This window comes from Fukomys damarensis, unplaced genomic scaffold (assembly GCF_012274545.1).
Source record: "Fukomys damarensis isolate Sample0158 unplaced genomic scaffold, DMR_v1.0_HiC HiC_scaffold_14, whole genome shotgun sequence".
NCBI lineage: Eukaryota > Metazoa > Chordata > Mammalia > Rodentia > Bathyergidae > Fukomys > Fukomys damarensis.
The window spans coordinates 47,568,020-47,572,187 of record NW_022900926.1 but is presented as its reverse complement, the minus strand read 5'-3'; the positions used below and the strand labels follow the sequence as shown (position 1 = coordinate 47,572,187).

General features: G+C 33.9%; 1 pseudogene; it reads right to left on the bottom strand.

Moving 5' to 3' along the window:
• Positions 1-307: 307 nt before the first annotated feature.
• On the bottom strand, positions 308-1,211 carry LOC104866929 (annotated as a pseudogene).
• Between the last annotated feature and the right edge of the window lie 2,957 nt (positions 1,212-4,168).

Genomic DNA, 4,168 nt, shown 5'->3' with positions numbered 1-4,168 from the left:
ACCAAATGTGTATCTATCTATATCTCATGTATATATCAGTATACCTATACTGATATTTCTAAAGTATAATCTAATAAAAAGCTAATTAAAAATAAGAATCTGCTAACAATTAATATAAACTTTTAAAACACAATAACTCAAATTTAACAGAAAATTGATAATGTAAATTATAATAAAATGGAAATAAAAGGAGCCTTGAAAAAATTAATAGTATCTGTGGTAGAAGAAATCAACTAACATTTACTTAGTATTTTCCTTGTGATTTCTGGTTTAACCTTTGCATTACTATAAAACAAGAAGCAGCAATTTAAAAAGACGGTTCATCATCATTTAGAATTTGCACAATAATATTTCCACCATTTTATAAAGGACAATCCTCCATAGCAATTCAGGTTTCCAAAGTATGATCCAGGGGAAAGGCTTCTCCTGAAGGAATAACCTTAGCTTCTTAGCAGTTGATTTGTTGTCATTTTTAAGACTGGCAAGTGAAACTATGAAGTCTATGGCCTTTCTAGCAATCCACTGGTGACAAAAGAAAATAGGTTTGTTTTTGTCTGTGCTCTCCTTAGGTAAGAAAACCTGAAAGTAAATTCTTTCTGCCTGTAGCAGTGACTATCCTCATCAGCATGCATCTTTAATTTCATTGATGCAACCCCTTTGCAGCTGTTTCACTATTTCTTGCAACTTTCCTTCATTCATTTTCTGTCTCTCTTGTTTTGGAATCAATAATCTTTAACAAAATTTTGAATGGCAGTCATGTGAGGATTGAGGAGCTCTAGTTTTTCATACTCATGATCTGACTGATGGTGTCTTCCACAGAAATTATTATTATTATTATTATTATTATTATTATTATTATTATTATTATTATTATTATATTGATACCAGGGATTGAACTCAGGACCTTGCACTTTCAAGCTAGGCAGCAGAACCACTGAGCTAAATCCCGAGCCCAAAAGTTCTTCTCACGTAAAGAACATATAACTTTCACAAGTTCTTTTTCGCACAGTCCTTGAATGAACATGGGTCAGATTCATGTGCATTTCACTTGACTTGTCATTGTCTACAGTCACCTCAAGACAACCATGAGATTCCTTGCTTTTGTGTTCAAGGCAAAATATTCCTGATCAAGTATCACATATAAATGGAAGAAAATCTCAGTGCTGGTAGTGTTCCACCTAGCAGTGCTGCCCAATGTCTAACTCCACCATCTTTTCAGCATTGTTTAGAGTTCTTTTACCATCAAGAAAATCATACTTGTCCAATTCCTAGTTTCTATAGAAACAATATGGAGGGAATCTGTACTCTTGCAAAATGGTACTTTTTGGAGGAAGTCTTCGCTATGTGAGGGATAACTACTTTGATATGCTGACTGAAATCACACTTAGAATGGTAAAATGAAAGTAGGATTGTTACTCTCTTAGGAGTATTAACACAATGATCTTCCTCTGTTATTATCTGTTGAATTTTATTGCCTTTATGCAATAATTATAATATTTTTCTTTCCTCCTTGCTTTATGTGGAGATAAACAGAGCATAAGAGTATGGGTACAGAGTTAAATTATTAGGAAAATTGAAGAGAGCACAGACAAGAGGGGTTGAGTGTGACTGGTACTAAACTAATGGAACCTTTGGAAAACAGGAGAATTTGAAAGCTGTTTGCCATGGAAATGCTGTATAAATTCCATCGTTTATTTCTGCTCTTCTTTAACAAACTTAGCATTTCTCAGTAATACTACATGGGTGTAAGTCTCTCCAAACAGAAGTTTAGAATACAAGAAGAGCGCTGATTTTATTATGCCAAAGAGGAAAACCTTTTGGCAAAATAAAATGAAGGCTAAAACAGATGATTAGTAGCTAGACACTACTTGTGTTTGCCATACGGCTACAATTGGAACAGCAAGCCGAGATATATTGCCACACCCTCTTCAGTTAAGCTGCAGAAACGACCCCTAACCATGAATACAGAATATCATTTCTGAAAATGAAAAGCCTGACAAACTCCAACTATTTGTCTGGGCACATCCAGAATATTCAGCAGCATTCTTTCAGTGTGGGCATTTTTCCTGGGCCTGATGAGGCATGATATGGCAAAAATTACATGTGGCCAGATTTCAATGTGAAAGAAGTAAATCTAGACCTGTTCTCAAGGAAAAAAAAAATAGAGCTAAAGAACACTTTAAGCTAGTTTTGGGAAAAATTGTACATTTATAAAGATTTTTCCTTAGAATGGTCCTGTAGAATAATTATAAATTTTAGACCAAAACCATGTATTTTCACATTTAAACTCAAAGTGATGCATGTAAAGCACTTCTTAGTTACAATATCTTTACCCCATGAAAAAACTTTCAGGTCGCTCGATGAATGTAAAGGCCACTAAAATGTTTCAAATCCTTTGTCACACTCCACATGTAGCCCTTATGAAATTTTATATGTAAATTGTTAAAAAAAAACGAAGATTGATTATTGTAGTGACCTCAGTCTTTTCATTGAAAAGATAAATATCTAGCTTTCAGTTGAATAAATAGCTGAATTGATATTGCTTACCAAGATTTCAATACAAGTAAATTAATACTTATTAAACGCTTAATATAGTTTAAACTCTGGTTACACAATAAAAATAATGAAACAGTTCCTTGTTCAGGTATTCTTATAGAATTGATTTAAACTAGTACAAATATTGTTTTATTTTAAATATGTTTTTAGTATATGACTTCAAGCATCTCCATGAAGATATGAACATTCATTTTAGTTATAGTCTAATTAACATGCATACTTTAATTTTACTGACTGTGGTGGTTTAAAAACTGTGGCAAAAGATACTTTTTTTTTCAAGTACCTTTTACTTATTTAGCATTTCTAATCATTTAGGAGGCTATCGAAGAATAATGAGATAATTCATCATGGTCCCTTTGAAAAATCTCAGTTCCTAAACTCTATCATTCTGGAAAGAATAAAGTGTGTGTTACAAAATGTCCCTGAAGCAGCTTTTGGCTTTTGAAAGTTGGTATTTTAAATTCTACATGCTGATTTTTGACTATTCAGTTTATCAGTGTCTTACCACTGAGAATCTAAGATCTCGTTTGATAGTAATATATTAAATGGGACAGAATAGAAGGTGGTATTTGTTCAAAAGTTGAGTACGCAATACATCATTATACATCAATTTTTTAACATAACTTCTGAAAGTACCAGGAAAATCTTTCACATTATTACTGAATGGAGGGAAGAAATTCAGGTCAAAAAGATTTAGCATTAATTGATTATGTGATAGATGTTTGCAATACAATATTGAGTAACACAGAGACCTCATTCCACCAGCTCACAACTGCCTGGGAGAACTGATCGCATTCTGACTAAATAATCTCAAAAGCTGAAGTGACTTTAGCCATCCATTGCTTCAATTACATGGAATAAAGTCAGGCAACATTTAGAAAAATACCTGTGATCATATTTTCTTTTTGGAGTTGGTTGGAAAAACATATAAATCAGACACCTGAATCATGCATGCATAATTTTTGAAGCCAGAAAGAAAAGTATTTTCCTTGGTTTGTAACTAATAAAATAGAAAAGCAACCAACTTGACAGAAAATGGGCTTCCTTTAAAGGTAGCAATGGAGCCAGGTACTGCTGTACACAGTACTGTGCATTCAAAATAAGCATGCTGTGGTGACACATTGCAATAGATGGGGCTCTGTTATTGCTACTGCTGCCTCTATTAACTGAAAAAAAAAGTCAAACTTTTATTCTCCAGAACTTAGATTTTTCTTTTTATCGAATTTATTGGTAGAGTCTAGGTATACAGTACAGTTACATTCATTACTGGGATCTTGTACCTTTACATGACAGGTCTTGGTTCTCATTTTTTCCCCTTGCCCCCCCTCCCCTCTCCCTTATTACCTTTCCTCTACCCTTCCCACTGTCCCTACACCTTTAGCCCTTTTCTTCCTATTTCACATTGTTAATTATCCCATTAGGATCTTGAGTACTATTATAGTTTGTTCACACCAGAGAAACTATTCGTATTAACACATGTGTGACTTAGATTTTAATGGCTTTTTAGTTCTGTTGGCTCACCTGAGGAAAGTACAGCTAGCTCCCAGAAGCACACCTGCAAGCATCATCCATGGACATTAGAATGCCACTGGGAAACTGCCAAGGTGGAAGG